Genomic DNA, 17,789 nt, shown 5'->3' with positions numbered 1-17,789 from the left:
ATGACACCATGCTGCCTCTGCCACTGCTGTGAACACCTGCACAGAGGCCGGCAACCCAGCATCCACTGGCACCCCACCACAATGGACAAGCATGCACCCCTCCACAGTGCCACTGCCACTGCTGCTGGCACATGCAAACGAGGACAGATTCCACTGCCACCACCCTATGAAGCGCTTTGGCTGGCACCACCCATACAAGTGTTGTGACCAGCTATCTGGGAGAACCTCCGTAGCCCCCGCACAGTGGATTCCTAACCTCAAGGAGACTGGGAACAAAGTCGGCCCAGTAGAAGTCCAGTATTAGAGCACGCAGTCCAGAAGATTGACCCCCCTACAATCTTCCAGAAACAAAGCCAGTCCGCGGAACCCACCTTGTACCACAATCAAACCCCCAAGGTTATCAAATAGGATAAAAGAAAAAAAACCCATCCAAAGGACAGAACTTCAAAGACTGAAGGAACATCAGCCCACACAGATGAAAAAGAATGAGTGCAAGAACACTGACAGCTCGGAAAGCCTGTGTGCCTTCTTTCTTCATCACCTCTCCAGCAAGGGTTCTGAACTGGGCTGAGATGACTGACATGACAGAAACAGAATTCAGAATGCGAACAGGAATGAAGATCATCAAGATTAAGGAGAATGCTGAAACCCAATCCAAGGATGCTAAGAATCACAATAAAACAATACAGGAGCTGACAGACCAAATAGCCAATATGAAAAAGAATGTAATCAACCTGATAGAGCTGAAAAACACACTACAGGAATTTCATAATGCAATCGCAAGTATTAATAGCACAACAGATGAAGCTGAAGAAAGAATCCTAGAGCTTGAAGACTGGCTTTCTGAAATCAGACAGACAAGAATAAAGAAAAAAGAATAAAAAGGAATGAAAAAAAAACCTCTGACAAATATGGGATTCTGTAAAAAGACCCAATCTATGACTCATTGGTGTCTCTGAAAGCGATGGAGAGAATGGAAACAACTTGGAAAACATACTTCGGGTTATCACCCATGAAAACTTCACCAACTCAGCTAGAGAGGCCAACAGAAAATTCGGCTTTGCCAGCTAAAAAAAGAAAAATAAAGAAAAAAAAAGAAAATTCGGGAAATGCAGAGAACCCTCGTAAGATACTTCACAAGAATATCATCCACAAGACACATAATCGTCAGATTCTCCAAGCTTGAAATGAAAGAAAAATGTCAAAAGCAGCTAGAGAGAAGGGTCAGGTCACCTACAAAGGAAAGCCCATTAAACTAACAGTGGACCTCTCAGCAGAGGTCCATTCCCCATGGGTCACAGGGAATGATCAACATTCTTAAAAGAAACTCCAACCAAGACTTTCATATCTAGCCAAACTAAGCTTCATCGGCAAAGGAGAATAAGATCTTTTGCAGAAAAGCAAATACTGAGGGAATTCGTTACCATTAGACCTGTCATCTCTAGGAACTCTGATTTTATAGATCACATCTGGCCTTGCACCAGGTGGAAATCGTGAAAAATGTAAGGAACTATTACTGCTAATTAGGCAAGCCTCATGCTCTAATTGTCAAAAACGAAAATGAGAACACAAAATACCAAACCCCTGAAGCAGTGTTTTCTCACTCATTTCCTCCCTCCATCCCCCTTCCAGCAGATTCCTGAGAACAACCTAATACGTATTCCTCTTCCCTTCCAGATACAGAATTGGGTGTTCTTCATCTGGGCTTTTGTCCTGCCCACACCCAGCAGGCGCACAGCCCGTAAAGCAGGAAAAGGAACCAAGCTGAAGGAGGCAGAAACTCCGCAGCCAGCAAGGAGGAGGCGCTATCTCCCTGCAGGTTAGGAAGCCCTAAGTCATGCAACCCAGTGTGTGGGAGGTGAGGGTTCTTCCCCACTTGACTGTTTCCAAGCAGGGTCATGTTGTGGTTAAGGGTATGGATTGGCAGCCAGAATGCTTGGGTTTGAATCCTGGCTCAGCCACTTACCTTGGATAAGTAATTGAACCCCTCTGTGCCTCATCTTCCCCATCTGTACCTGCCTCCAAGAGTTGTTATGAGAATAAAGGAGTTAATACGTGTAAAACACTTAAAACAGGGCTTACCACCTATTACTCACCCAGCAAGTGTTAACTGTTATTATTATTATCTCCAACTCATAATTATAGTGAACATCATTATATTATATTATCCTCTAGTTGCATCTCTTGAAACCATACTACAGGCAAGAAATTACCAAGTCTTCTGGTATTTTAGTTACTTAGCACTTTATTGGATCCAAGATGAAACACCTTGGACTGAATTAACAGTGAAGTCTAAGGTGAGGATCCACAATTCTATTTTACCAGAAATCCTACTTCTAGGAATACCTTCTAAGGCAATTTTCAGATCAGCAAAGATGAGGCACAAACGGGCTCACTGCAACATTTTTTTATGGAGTGAAAAGCTGGACACAGGCTAAGTGTGGAACAACCTGAGAATGATTAAATACGTTATGGTACAGCAACGTGCTTTTGAAGAATTTTTAATAACTAGGAAATAATCGTGAAGTAGATTGGATTACATTTGATAACTATGTAAGCACATTTGCAAGAAAACAAAACGTAGAGAGATGTATGATGATGTTCACCGTGGGGTTACTGAGAGTGAAGACACTTACACGTGGTTTTTGTTTACATTTTATTTTTTTGTTGCCTTTCATGTGTTACACATGAACACACACAATTTTTATATTTGGAGAAAATGTTAAATCATGAAACCAAAACATTTAAATATATAAAGAATCTTTCAGAAGACACACAGTGAACTACCAGGAACTAGAGAGAGAATTTACATCCCTAAAGTCCTAGTTTTCAAGCCCAGAATGACTTCACATAACAGAGGGAGGTGTTGCTACTCTTCAACTTACCTTTGCTCTGGACAGAAAAGCTGTGAGAAATCTCTCAGTTAAGGATGGATGGATAGATAGATAGATAGATAGATAGATAGATAGATAGATAGGAAGGAGGATGCATAGATAGATAGATAGGAAGGAGGATGCATAGATAGATAGATAGATAGATAGATAGATAGATAGATAGATAGATAGATAGATAGATAGATAGGAAGGAGAATGGATGGATGGATAGATAGATAGATAGATAGATAGATAGATAGATAGATAGATAGGAGGGAGGGAGGAAGGGATATAAGAATGGATGGATGGATGGACGGATGGATGGGTAACTAGAGATGGGCATAACTTGGGGGAGGACAGCAAGAGCCTCTGAAGGTGCAGGATACAATTTGGCCTTGACTAATCATGGCCATTCATTTTCACATCACTGGGGCTCCTTGGCCCACATATGCTTATTAAGAGAGTGTTCTGAGAAAGCCACAGTTTTAGCAGACAAAGCCCAGGAAGGCTTCACCAGAGAGTTCTCCACCACAGCAATGCTCTGCTCATTCCTCTCATTAATTTAATAAACAAGGGAATTTTGCAAGAGTTTTAATGGAATATAACTACAGCCCTGATTTGGCTCCTTCTGGCTTCTTCTTGTTTTCTAATATTAAAAAACCTTTAAAGGGCATCCATTTTTCTTGAGCAAATAACATAAAAAAGACCGCCTTGGCAGGGTTAAATTCCCAGGACCTTGGGTTTAGGGTTGGACTAAATGGTTGGTATAAACCCTTACAAAAGTGTCTTGAGCTCAATGGAGCTTATGTTGAGAAATAAATTTTATATTTTTTATTTTTATCTTTTAATTTCATTTTTTTCCATGAGCTTTTTGAAGTTCTCTTGTGCAATTAATTATTCCTTCGAAAAGCAAATGCAACTGAGTGAGTGAACCTATAGGCTGGAGCTTAAATAAATGACTTAAGAGCGATTCTGGCCTGAGCTCTGAGTTTTGCAAGTGTTATTCCTAACTTTTGTTATAAACAATTTCTCCTGGAACAACGTAAATGTAAAGGGAAGTATTATCTTTAGAAGGTAAATTTTAGCTATAAAAGATACTGATTGCTTATGAAGAAAGGCAGAGTCTGCCATTCTCATACTGACCAGAGCTATGAACAGTGGCTCCAGCCTCTTTCGGCAAGGCCCCCTGAAGCCACCACCCAAACAGGACCCCATGGAGACAACATTCTCCCTACGACCCACCTGGGCTTTCTTCACTCACCTCAGGGAATTTCTTTTTCTGCACATATTAAGTGGCGGCACTGTCAAAATACTTAGCATTGCCCTCATTCAGGCTGTAAATCTTTCCTTTCTTACTAATGTTGACATCTTTTTCCACCAGTACAAATTCACCAAGAGCCTAGAGAGACGAAGAGAGATGCCAGGAAGAGGAGAGACACCAGGAAACAGAAGCCCACAGAATCATGAGAAGATGGGGGCCTGCTGGCAGAGCTGGGGCTTGGCTGTGGTCACTCTGGAGCCTACCCTGTGGTGTTTTTATTTGTGGTGGAAAGAACAGAGATAATATGGAGCCCACAAAGGAAGCTCAAGCAGTAACATAGCAAGAGGGAAAACAATTCAAAGGGAAGAGGCCCAGGGTCTTCTTTCTTTGTGACTTCTACTGTCAGGGAGGTTCCTTATTTATAAAGAACATGACTGTGTTTATCTCCCAAGTTCTCACCCCAAGATTAATGTGTTCAGAAAGACTTGAGCCATCAACAGTTAGAGGAGAAGTTGCACTGATGTGTGAGGGATGCATTTTGACAGTTTGTGATCCAGTTATTTTGTTTATGTTAATGACTCAATCTCAGAAACCATTAAAAGTTTCTGGTATCCCAACTAATCTTATCTGGGGAAAAGAAGTTCTTTCAGTTGGAAACTGTGTTCACCTGGCATAAGGAAAAAGTTGGTAAAATCTAAAGGAATCCTCAGACTTATTAATAAAATTGTGCCCACTCCCTCTCCCCTTATAGCCACCGTGGTCCACAGCTGCAGGGCATCCCTCAGACACCCCTTTATCTAGTTCTGGTGACATCAGTCACTAAAAATGTGATCAGCTCTCAGCAGACACCACCTTAAATGCTGACGTCTCTCTAAGACACTAGGGGGAAAGTCAGGGCCTGGAAACCAGATTCATTTTGATTAATGTTCAAAATTTTGAGAAAGTGAGAAACTCCAAAGTGACAGCTCACAGCTAACAGCTAGCCCAGAGGTTCCCAAGGAACATCAGAGATATTCCCAGAATATAAAGAGGGAAGGCCACGCTGTCCATGTCTGAAATAAGACGGTGACTAGGAGACTGAACAACTACACATTGCTCTCTTCTGCTAACAAGACTGACAACTGCTTCTTTACCAACGACTTCACTTTAATCTCCCTGGCTCCTAATTAAAAATTATCAAGAAAACGAATCATTAATTGCACCCACTTCCAGGCAATATCCAATCCAGACTGACCCTCTGTTACTCAAACCCTCTTTAGAATCACCAAGCAAAACCTCAGGGTTCCTCTGCAGTACACTCCCCCTGCCCGGTAAATCCAACTTCTTTTTGTTACAGGCGTGCACGTGATGCGTTTTGTCGCTGTGGGCATCTGTTGCTTTGGAGCAGACCAGCCTTGAGTTCCACTTCTGAAAAGTGCCCTGACATCCCTTAAAGAGTGGGATGTCAGTCTAGAAAGATCCGTATCTGGGTCTCTTTTAGGTCAAGGCCAGGCACGTGCCTTAGCTTAAAAAATTAGATACCCCTCCCTGGGATTTGAAACCTGAGCGAGAGGCACAGCACTGGGGTTGGTGTCCAGGACAGACTGGCCGTGTTGCAGGACTACTGCCGTGCTTTCTGCTTCCTGGTCCTCCAGCCCTGCCCGTTCCTAGCCAAGGTCTTTTGCTTTCCCAATGAAAGGAGAAAAGTTCCCTTATCCGCCTCACAGGGCATGTGAAGGGGGTGTGGCTTACTGTTTGCGAGCGCCGCTGCTCAAACCTCTAGGGGGAGCATGCAGACAGGCAGGCTGTGGGGCTCCGACCCCGTGGCAGCATCTAGGTGTGAATGTTTACAGCTGAAGCGCCAGTGGGCATGGGTTACAGTGTGCTCTTTCAGTTTAACCATCTGTCCATAGGCGGCTTGTGTTAGTCAGCTCAATTAGACCCCCTGCCTTGTCTTCCGCCATCCACTGGTCAATGGCCTGATGGCAGATGCCGGTGTGTTCCACCAGCATGTTCCTCTTGACGTCCAGCCGCTTATGTGCCTGCCCGCCAGGGTCTCGGGGTTTTTCTAGGCACAGGATGGGGGCGTGGCAGGCCAGGGTGGTCTTGGGAAATACATTTGGGCACTGAAACAGAAATGCCTCTCCAAACCTAGGTCCGTGGGCACAGACCCGAGGGTGGAGCCCTCGCCGAGGACCCTGCTCTCTCCTCCCAGCACTTCCCTGCCCCCTTCTCATATCACCATCAATGCAGTAACTCCTCTCAGTTGAGCTGGGGTCGATTTTGCTCTTGCTTTTCAGCAAAGAGCGTGGAGAGGCACAGCTGTCATTTAAACAGTGGCACTCACTCTCCACCTGAACAAAGGAGTTCATTCTGCATCAGGGTGGGTGAAAACGCCTTGGGTTGATCCACTCCTGGGTCTGGGTCAGGGACTCTCAGGCCCCTTGAATGTTATTTCCACAATTTTATTAACCTGGAAAATATGCCCCTTTGTTCTGATTGTGTGGCCACCAACAACCGCTGATTTTTAATATGGAATCTCATACACTCTGGTAAGAGGGTCCCTGATGATCAGGCACCAGATCCTTGTCACTGAGAAACAAAGGCTCCTATTTGTAAATGAATGCCTTGACATTGAGCTTTATCCCACAATGGGGACTCGGTTAACAGGAGGTGGTCTCTCTGTGCCTGAACAATATGTGTGTTCTGACAAAATCAAATCATCAGGTCTGCAAACCCACAGACCTTACAGGCTGGGTTTGACCCACCAGGGAATGCTGCCTCCGTCACTGCTGACTGCCCTCCATGGCATTTCTATCTGTGACAACTGCTACAAGCTATCTCTGCTGGACGTCAACATCCCAAACAGGCGCTAAGCTTTGTGCACTGGTTCTTTGCTCAAATGTCCTTCATAGTAGGGTGATGTGATCCAAAGGGGTTTCAGGACAATACACAGAGATCAGGAAAGATTATGCTATGGTTCGTCTCTTCCTTCTGTCATGCTGACAAGTTCTGGTGCCCACCTATGTCCAGACTAGGCCCTGCTGTCATGACTGAGGGCAGAAAGCAGAGGCTCTGTCTGTGCCTGGGAGCCCTTGAGTACCCAAGTCAAAGCACCTCCCACTGTCTTTAGAACTGCTCAGAATGTTCTTGGAGATACTTTACTTGTACTTAAGAGCAGTGGTTTTTGAAATTCGGTCTGGTTTAGTAGTTAAAGCATAGATTGCTGGAGTGTGACTCCTGACACCGCCAGTCACTAGCTTGACCTCAGGCAAGTTACTCACCCTCTATGTGCCTCACTTTCCCCATCTGAAAATGGGAATAGTAGTAGGACCTACCTCACAGGGCTGCTGTGATTTTTTTTTTTTTTTGGAGACAGAGTCTGACTCTGTCGCCAGACTGGAGTACAGTGGCGCGATCTCAGCTCACTACAACCTCCGCCTCCTGGGTTCAAGTGATTCTCCCGCCTCAGCCTCCGAAATAGCTGGGATTACAGGCACCCGCTACCACGCCCAGCTAATTTTTGTATTTTTGGTAGAGACAGGGTTTCACCATGTCGGCCAGGATGGTCTTGATCTCTTGACCTCGTGATCCACCCGCCTCAGCCTCCCAAAGTGCTGGGATTACAGGTGTGCACCATCGCACCCGGCCTGCTGCGATGTTTAAGTGCATTAATAGATGTAAATTCCCTGGGACAGGTACCTACATTCCTACAACTTATTAAGAATTATCTGTTAGCTGTTACTCTACAGCAACTGTAGAAAGGGCAATTTCTTGTCTGAGAGTAATACGTGTAAGCCATAGAATTTCTCAGAGTTTGCCGGCTTCTTTGAAAATAAAGGAAAACTGTGGCATTAGCAAAATGACACAGCAGTGGGCCTTGGTCTAATGGGTTTATAGGTGAAAAAATTCCATTTGAAAAGTTTCTGGATTTCCATACTGAAAACCCTGTTTTGTTAGTTAACTCTGTTTCATTTTGCAATTTGCAATCCCCCTCTCTCCACATACAAACTGACATGTGAACTCCACGAGGGCTGGCCTGTGTGTTTGATCAGTGCTGTGTCTCCACTGCCTGATATGGTGCTTTGGGACATAGTAGATGCTCAATAACATCTGTAAATCTAAATTAAATTTAAATACTTACCTTTCCTCAGAGTCAACACAAGAGGTTTTGAAGTCATCATTGGTCAACATTATCTGTGTTTTCACAAGACCTCAGTATACCTGGTAAAGCATTTCACAAGCGATAAACAAGACATCCAGCATTTGAAAGCAAAACTCACAGAGCATTCTACCAGATGGTGCTACTCTAAAGAATTCATGCTTCTGTCTGGAAATTCGCAGCATCACGATTCTTAAGTTGTGGAGTTCTCATACACCAAAGAAATCGAGTGCATTTGTGAAAAATGAACTCCTTAAGGACTGGGCTTGAGTTGATGCAACTGACTCTGCAAGACACCCCTATCCCTGGGTGCCCTCCCTGGGACAGAGGTCCTTCGTGGTTTCTGATGATGGCGTTGGCTCCTGAAACTAGGCTTTCAGGCTCTCTGGTCTCACAAACAAGTATTAGGAATGACCAGGAAATTTCCTAGTCTCTCCTTGACCCACAGATTTTCTGTCTCTTCCCTGCTGTCCAGGGTTCTCTCCCAAACACTCCAGTCAAAATGAACTTGTTTAGTCTCTGCTTTTGTCCTTTATTCTGGAGGGCACAGGCATTAACCTCCTCTCATGTGCCGTCTTGCTCGGCCTTCCATGACCTTTTTCAAAAGTGGGATGAGATGAAATGGAAGAGAATGGAATAGTGTGGAATAGAATTGAATATATGAGAGTGCATCAAGCATTATTTCATAAAACTTTTGTTTTCATTTATAGATATGGGGGTACTCAGAGTCACAATATAAATTTTCTATTTTTACTTAGAGTCAAAAAGTTTGAATTTGCAGGCATGTATAATACGTTAATAGCAGCTCTACTGAAGATACCTGTTGAAATACCAATGTGAGGGAGTTATCTGTTGCCTTTTTGATATACAAATGGGACTTCTATTAACATATTTAGATCAATGGTGTAACTTTTATATTCATGCCAATATTCTTAATCCCTCCACTTTCCACAGTATCTCTTGTCCTCACATGTGGGGTCAGAGCTTTAGGCCTCACCTTTCCTGCATCAGGAGAAGCTGACATCTTTCCAGGCTGCGCTCATGCCGGTTTTTGCAAACCTGAAGCTCCAGTTCTCATGGTTTGATCATGTGCTAATTTCCTCAAACCTTTGTAGCCAGTTTGGTAAAGCAAAGCCCACCAAACAGCAGGGATGAAGGGACTTTTGCAAGATCACTAGAACTTTCCCTGCCTGTAGGGCCAGGAAGAGCCTGGGCCTTCCATGGAAAGACCCGGAGAGATTGACTCACTGCTGAGGAGGCTGCTGCTCTTCCCTTAGGTCAGGGAATAATTTTCACATTTCAAATAAGCTATTTGTTCCAGATGTTGGGGCTCCTGGGTCTAGGCATTTGTAGCTGCTTTGAAATCATTTGCAAGACATGTGGAGCCAGATTGCTTCAGTAAGTACATCCGGGACAGGGCCTGGACCCAGACTTTGCCAACACCACCCAGTGAGTCTCTTTGTGTTGCCTGTGGCATTTGGCTTGAGTTTCAGGGGACTACTTTGTGGTGGGACCCAATACAAGGTGGCTGCATGGACATGTTTTGATCCTAGTGCTCTAGGACGAGGAAGGAGGAGTAGAGAAACCAGGAGAAGGCAGGAGATGAAGGGTTGTTATGAGCAAAGGTGGACCACCTTGATTTCATGAAATTCTTACTATTTCAATGATTTGCTTAAAATAAAATTTTGTTGTACACATTGCAAAAGCAATTCAAAAGTGACTTATTATGGAATATTTGTGAACTTCAGAAAACTGAAAAATCAGACACTATCAAAATGTATTGCAGTATATAAAATAATAGATGTTCCTATGGAATGAGACTGTGTTCTTGGATGGCGGAATATGACTAAAGATTTCTTGTTCCTCAAGTTATACAAATTTAGTATAATTACTGTAAGCAACTGAATGAGATGAAGGAGAATAAAATTTTTATTTTAAAATGTTGATGGAAGACTAAATAAAACATTATTAAGGCTATATAATCAATACAATCAAATAAGAGGTATAAGTTAGAAGGTATCAAAGTAAATCACAATATTTATCACAATTTGATAGTAAACAAAGATATTACTGATTTTATTTTAAGTGGAGGAAAGTTTATGTAGTAAATGAGCTTGGCAGAATTGGTTATTTTTCTGGAAACAAATAATGTTGGCCTCCTATCCCCTATCTTACCCCAAAATAAATGGGTAAGAACTTCTAAGTGTAAAACAAAACAAAACAAAAGTATATATCTAAGATGAAAACTTGAAAGAATGTATTTTTAAAATAACTTGGGACTAAGGATACCTTTTAAACCAAAATAGAAATCTCCAGAAGTAACGGCCGGGCGCGGTGGCTCAAGCCTGTAATCCCAGCACTTTGGGAGGCCGAGACGGGCGGATCACGAGGTCAGGAGATCGAGACCATCCTGGCTAACACGGTGAAACCCCGTCTCTACTAAAAATACAAAAAACTAGCCGGGCGAGGTGGCGGGCGCCTGTAGTCCCAGCTACTCCGGAGGCTGAGGCAGGAGAATGGCGTAAACCCGGGAGGCGGAGCTTGCAGTGAGCTGAGATCCGGCCACTGCAGTCCAGCCCGGGCTACAGAGCAAGACTCCGTCTAAAAAAAAAAAAAAAAAAAAAGAAATCTCCAGAAGTTTTCAAGGACTATGTTATTATTTGACAACATAAGAAGTTATACATTCACTCTGGCAAATAAATTAAATTTAAAAAGTTGAAAAGTGAAATCGACTGGGAAAATAACTTCCCAATACATTTGGCAGATAAAGGGTTATTATCCATAGTATTATCCATAATATTCCAAAGATTCTCAAAAATTGGTAAGAAAAGGCACAGCATCCCAATGGGAAAGTGGTACCACACACTCCGGACTGTTTCCGCTGCTCAAAGACCTGAGTATAAGCAGCCAGTGCTTGTCTGCCTCTCCTCTCCCCTGCCTGTGATGCCCCCTCACAAGGTGTCTCCCCATTCTCAGTGCTTTGCTGATAGAAAAATGCTGTACTTCCCACACAAGGCTCTAGTTCCAGACATGCTTCCAGAATTCTCAGGAAACCCCCTCCTCTCCCCTGAAAACCCTGCCCTTGCACATTAGACATCCTGGTTTCCCTGTTGGGGTCCCACTATGGCATCATCAGCAAATGGGGCACAGTCTCCTGAGGCCTGGGAGGAATCTGTCCCAGAAACCAGGGGGTGGGGACATCTGACTAAATCAAGGGAAGGTTGTCAAGGAGAAAGTCAACAAAAAGTGAACATTGTAATTTCAAACATAGTCTCCTCATTCCACTTCAAATTAAGGGACTTGGAGAAAGGGGAGCAGGGAGCTGGATGATTAATGGGTTCACAGTCTGATATTGGGGTGATGAGAAAGTTCTGGAGATGGATTGGTGGTGATGGTGAGAGAACAATGTGAATAAGCTTAATGCCAATAAATCCTGTACTCAAAAATGATTAAAATGGTAGTTTATGTTAAATCCGTTTTACCTCAATAAAAAGCAAATAAAGTTTTGTTCCCAGTGGGCAGGTGAGTAGGGGAAACTCTCTTGCCGCCTCTTGGCAAGAGCCTGAGAAACTGAGAAACGGTTGGGCACACCAGCAGTGTGAGCTCTTCTGAGGGCAGTGGTGACAGCCCGGGAGACAGTTTAGTGTAGCAAGGGCAGGTGCAGGTCCCTGGTCCCAGAATGTGAGTGTGGCAAATCAGCCTCGATTTCTGCCTGCCTAGGAGGCATCCTAGGAGGTGAGCCTGAGTGAGCAGGGGTGAGCTCTGTGTGTCCTGTGTGCAGCTGCAGATTATCTGTCCGCCAGTGCAGAGAGGGGAGAAAGCCATGATGATGGGACCTGGTTTGGCGGAGAATCCCCAGAGGCCCAGGAGCTCCTTAACCTTACATTAAAACACAAAAGAGAGCTCAGCGGAGGCCACCACGCACAGCTAATTTTCATATGTTTAGTAAAGACAAGGTTTCACCATGTTGGCCACACTGGTCCCAAACTCCTGACCTCAGGTGATCCATCTGCTTCCGCCTCCCAAAGTGCTGGGATTACAGGCATGGGCCACTGCGCCCAGCTTTCATTACCCTTTATGACTTATTTTTTGATTATTGTTTGTCTCTGCCTATCAACCACTGTGCTCATCACTCACTGGACAAATATCATGTCCTGAGTAGATACTTGTAGAATGAATGAATGTGATTTCTCTTCAAGACCTAAGGAGTGGAGGCATAATGGTGGACTTCTAGAACAGGTGTCTCTAGACCTCTAAGTGTGTGTGCATCAGGCATTCTAGACCTCTAGAATGTCTCTTCTACTAGAACTCAGCTTTGATGACCTTACGCCCAGCAATGGAGAGCATTCATGAAGCCTTGAAGGAGGCTGGCCTGCAGGGAAGCAGTCTTGGACAAGTTCAACCTGCCCCCATGCCACTTCAACAGTCAAAATTTTTATCACTCCTCCTTGCTTCCTCTACTCCTTCAAAAAACATACAATTTTTCATGGGGTTGCACATCATTCATTTTACAAACACTATTAACATGATTTCATTAAAAAATGACATCCTAACCCCAATAAACTAAGGCGTACATAACACAGAATAAACAGCAATTTGCCCTAAGACCATTAGCAACATTCAGGGACATATACATTTTCCTCACTTTCTTCATTGTGCTAATGGGCAGTGAAGAGTTGGTGTTTGAGAACTCCTCAGTTAATTGGTATGCTATCAGGGGCATTGCTGAAAGCAGGAATCTTAGAGGCTGGGAGTCACTGTGTGGGCAGAGGAGGAGAGGAGAAAGAGACTGTGTGAAGAGGTGAGGCTCTGTGCTGTCAGTGAGGGCTGTTCTCTGCCCCCATCTCTTCCAGTGCCTGTCTCTACCAAAAATACAAAAATTAGCTGGGCGTGGTGGCAGGCACCTGTAATCCCAGCTACTCGGGAGGCTGAGGCAGGAGAATCGCTTGAACCCAGGAGGCGGAGGTTGCAGTGAGCTGAGATTGCGCCACTGCACTCCAGCCTGGGTGACAGAGTGAGATTCTGTCTCAAAGGAAAAAAAAAGTATTATACATCATGACCAAGTTGGATTTATACTTAGAATGCAAGGATGATTCAAGATACAAAAATCAATCAAGTCATACCACATTAATATAATGAAAGACAGACACCACACGATTCAGACAAAGCTTTCTACAAAATTCAACACCATTTTATGATTAAACTAGGAATAAGAGGAAAATACTACCACATCATAGAGGCCTTACGTGAAATGCCCACAACTAACATTATGTTTACTAGTGGAAGGCAAAGCTATTCCTCAAAGTAGAGGAGAAAGTCAAGGATGCACAATCTTGCCACTTCTATTCAACATAGTACTGGGCCAGGGCAATTAGACAAGGAAAAGATATATAAAAGGCGCTCCAATTGGAAAGGAAGAAGTAAAATTGTTTCTGTTTACAGATTATATGGTTTTATATGTAGAAAACCCTAAAAATTCCACCAAAAAAACTGTAAAAACTAATAAATGATTTCAGCAAAGTTACAAAATGCAACATTAACACACAAAAATCCATCGCAGTTCTATACATTAGCATTGACCAATATGGAAAGGAAATTAAGAATAAAATTTCAGGCCAGGTGTGGCAGCTTACACTTGTAATCCCAACATGTTGGGAGGCTGAGGCAGGCGGATCACTTGAGGCCAGGAGTTTGAGACCAGCCTGGCCAACGTAGTGAAACCCTGTCTCTACTGAAAAACAAAACAAAACAAAACAATTTTATTTATAATAGCATGAAAAAGAATAAAATTCTTAGAAATAAACTTAACCAAGGAAGCAAACAACTTGGACACTAAAAACTACAAAACAACAATGCTACAAGACACCAAAGAGTATATAAATAAATGAAAAGACATCTCCACGCATGTGGATTTAAAGACTTAATATTGTTAAAATTCCATATTACCTAAAACGATTTACAAATTCAATACAATCCCTATTGCAGCATTATTCACAATAGCCAAGAGATCCAATCCAAATGTCCATTGGTGGATGAAAGGATAAAATATGGTATATACATACAATGGAAGACTAAGCAGCCTACGGAAAGAAGGGAATCATGTCACATGCTAGAACATGGATCAATCTCAAGAACATTATGCTAAGTGAAAGAAGCCAATCACAAAAGGACAAATACTTTCCTTTATATGAAGTATTTACGGTAGTCAAAATCACAGAAACATAAAGTAGTGGTTGCCAAGGGCTGGGGATGGGAGTAGGGGAGAAATTCGTATTTAATGTGTACAAAATTTCCGTTGTGAAAGATAAAAAATTTCTAATTTCACAATGATGTGAATATAAATTGTACACTTTAAAATGTTTAAGATGGTTTTTAGAAAAGGAAAAAGCATAGGAATAAATTTTCATGACCTAGGACTAATTAATGGTTTCATAAACATGATATTAAAACCACCCGTAACAAAAGAAAAAATAGACAAATTGGACTTCATTCAAAGTAAAAACTTTTGTGCTTCAAAGAGTACCATCAAAAAAGTAAAGGACAATCCACAGAATGGGAGAATATTTCTGCAAATTATATCTTGTCAAGCATTTTTATCTGGAATATTTAAAGAATTATTATAACTCAATGGCAAAACACAAACCAGTTAAAAATTAGTAAATGTTGAGTACACATTGCTCCAAAGAAGATACACAAGTGGCGAATAGGTACATGAAACAGGTTCAACATCAGGGAAATGCAAAGGCAAACTACAATGAGATGCAACTTCAGAACCACTAGGATGACTTTATCAAAAAAAGAGTTGATAACAAATGTTGGCTGGAATGTGGAGAGATGCTGGGACCCTCACACAGCTAGTGGGTACATAAAATGGTTCATCTACACTGGAAACAGTCTGGCACCTTCTGAAATGGTTAAACATCCAGTTTCCATATGGCCCATCAATTTCACTCTTAGGTATATAGCCATGAGAAATGGAAACATACATCCCCAGAAAACCTTGTACACAAATGTTCTTCGAAGTATTATTCACAATAGCCAAAAAGTGAAAACAACCCAAATGTTCTTAACTGACAAATGGAAAATTTTTAGCATATCCATTAATGGAATATTATTCAGCAATAAAAAGGTTTGATATAATGGTACATACTAAAAACATGGATGACCTTGGAAATATTATTCTAAGTGAAAGAAGACAGATGTGAAAGACGCACGTTGTATGTTCCATTCATAGTGCATCATATGTGACCCTGCATGCTGACGCTGAAGTTAGAATCAAAGTGCAGCTACAAAAGGGCAATCACCTGCATCAAGTCCATCCTGGTAGCTGTCAGAAAGCACAGCATGTTCAGTAACGGGGGCCAGCCTTGCTCCCGTTGTCAGATGGAATTTCCCAAGAGGCCATGGCTTCTTCAGGGATTTGTCATCCAGTAGTGAAGGGAGTGGTCTCTGGAGGCAAACCTGCCTGGGGCTGCCCCAGCTGCAGTGGCTCCCAGAGAGTGACCTGGCTGTGTGAGCAGGGAGGCCAAGCCCACCAAGAGCCTCAGCACACCCCCAGCACCTGCTGCGAGCAAGCTGCATGGCTTCCCCAAGTGTGGATGCGACAATACCATGGGTAATTACAGATTCCCTTTCACTGCATCCCAGGCTCTCCTGGTTCATGTGTGATACGCTGCACTTGGGGTGGAGGTGTGGTGACAGTCACAAAGGGCCGAGCCTTTCTTTCCCATGGCCCTGATGCACGGTTTCCAGATACCAGTCACGAAGGAAGTTCTTGAGATTATGGACCTTGTCCTAGTCACATAGGGCTACTGGGACAAAGTGCCATAGACTTGGGGGTAGTGGCATGTATTAAAAAAAGAAATGTATTTGTTACAGTCTGGAGGCTGGAAGTCCGAGGGTAGCATCCCAGTGTGGCGAGGTTCTGGTGAGGGCTCTCTCCTGGCTTGCAGATGGCCGCCTTCTCACTATGTCCTCGTGTCAGGGAGAGAGAGCTCTGGGGTCTCTGCTTCTTACCAGGGCCCTAATCCCATCAGTAGGGCCCCACCCTCATGGTCTCTTCTAACCCTGAATAATTCCCAAAGGTCTATCTCCAAATACCATCAAGTTGCGTGTTAGGGCTTCAACATAGGAATGGGGCGGGGAGGAGGGGAACGTGTGTTCAGTCTATCAGATCCCCCTAGTCAGCCCCACTCTGCCCATTTAGGGGCAGATTGTAGGGCTCAGGCGGGACACAGTGGTGGAGGAAGCACAGGTTCTGCCTCCTGGGAATAGCTCAGCCAAAACAAGGACAGGACAGCGGGGTAGACAACAACCAGTGTGGTAACCAGCAGGAACCCCAAGGTGTCACTTTCACCCTTAGGTGAGGAAGTTGGCTGAGCACCCACACACGGCAGAGTATAGACCATGTTCCCTTCAAACGCGGCTCACTTAACATTCCTAAACTCTGCAAAGGGGCAGTGCTACCTTATCTCCTGAGGATGGCCCTGAATGTAGAGGAGTCACGGGAGCTGCCCACTTCACCCACCAGTGACTCTTCACTCCCCACATTTTCCCCTCGCGCCTGATGTGCACTGAGCTGGGGAAGCCCTGCCAAGATAAACTCTCCTTCCCAAAGGCCACAGAGGGCAGAAGGCCTGCAACACTGCCCACATCGAGCAGAAGGGACGGGGCAGAGGGGCACCTGTCTGGCTGACTGCTATGCTTTGTGGGCAGATGGGGCCAGAGAGGACCCAAACATGGCTCCCTTTGTCACTTGGCCAAGGGGCCAGGCCACTGTGTACCAGGCAACTTTGCCCCACAAGCCTCTGCTGCTGGGCCAGACCCCAATGCCATGACCACAGCTCTGCATGCAGGCAGTGCTGGGACCTGTGCCCTGGCAGTCACAGGGGTCCTGAGCCAACAAGGGCCCCTCCTCCCTTGTTGTCTGAGGGGGAGGAATCAGAACTCAGACGGTGGAGAAGAAGGTGTTGGCCAGGAGGGAACCAGGGCGGGTGCCAGGTCCTGTCCATGCTGGGATCTGAGATTCTAACAGGTGAGTTAGGGGTAAGGGGGGCAGAGGTTGGCCCATGGGGTGAGGGGAGTTCAGCAGAGATGGGGAGGACAGGACAACCTGGAAAAGAGCAGAGCATTCTCCCCAGCCTCAGTCCCTCTCCTGATGCAGTCCTCATCTCACTCATAGACTCTGGAAGTCTCCCTTCGGCAAACACCTGGCCCCCGACTCCCAGGGCACTTCCGGAACAGCCGGTGCTGCATCCCAGGCAGCCCCTGCTCTGCTCTTGGGGTCTGTGCCTGGCAGAAGGGTGGCTGACCCTCGGCCCCTCTCAGCCTGGGCCACAGCTCCTCCTGGCCCTGGGACGAGCAGACACACCCACCCTGTGCCTGATGGGCTGGTCATGCTTGTTCCCATAGGTGATGGTGTGTTGGGAGGGAACTGTTTTAGATACCAGTGTAAATCTCTGTCCACATCAATTCCACACGAGTTCCGTCATCATATGGGAAGGCAATCATAGCT

This window comes from Chlorocebus sabaeus, chromosome 12 (assembly GCF_047675955.1).
Source record: "Chlorocebus sabaeus isolate Y175 chromosome 12, mChlSab1.0.hap1, whole genome shotgun sequence".
NCBI classification, from domain to species: Eukaryota; Metazoa; Chordata; class Mammalia; order Primates; family Cercopithecidae; genus Chlorocebus; species Chlorocebus sabaeus.
The sequence above is the reverse complement of the archived record's forward strand: the minus strand, read 5'-3'. Positions refer to the sequence as shown.